This window comes from Sinocyclocheilus rhinocerous, unplaced genomic scaffold (genome assembly GCF_001515625.1).
Source record: "Sinocyclocheilus rhinocerous isolate Xijiao unplaced genomic scaffold, SAMN03320098_v1.1 scaffold1285, whole genome shotgun sequence".
In the NCBI taxonomy this organism is placed as follows: Eukaryota; Metazoa; Chordata; class Actinopteri; order Cypriniformes; family Cyprinidae; genus Sinocyclocheilus; species Sinocyclocheilus rhinocerous.
The window spans coordinates 741,218-741,679 of record NW_015645559.1 but is presented as its reverse complement, the minus strand read 5'-3'; positions in this window follow the sequence as shown (position 1 = coordinate 741,679).

The following is a 462-nucleotide window of genomic DNA, read 5'->3' as shown; positions in this document are numbered from 1 at the left end:
CACACATCATCAACACATCTCTCCTCACAGGCCCCTTCCCCACTGCATTCATGCTCGGGTAACCCCACTGCTCAAAAAACCTACATTAAACACTTCTCTTATAGACAGCTACAGACCTGTCTCTCTCCTTCCATTCATAGCGAAAACCTTCGAACGAGTTGTTTTCAACCAGGTATCATGGTTTCTTTCACAGAACATTAGTGAGCGACGCCTCTTGGTACCATCACAGAGAGGCTCAAAATGACTTTCCAGAACATTTTCGTTCACCATTCCTGGCTGGTGGAATGATCTTCCCACCCCTATCCAGAATGCTGAATCCCTGACAATTTTCAAGCTACATCTGAAAACTCATCTCTTCCGACGCTACTTTACTTCATCCTAAAAAAAAAATTTTTTTTTATTTATTCCTTCCCTTTCTAGCTTGAACTTATTTGAACAATGCCTGAACCTTGGTATTACGAG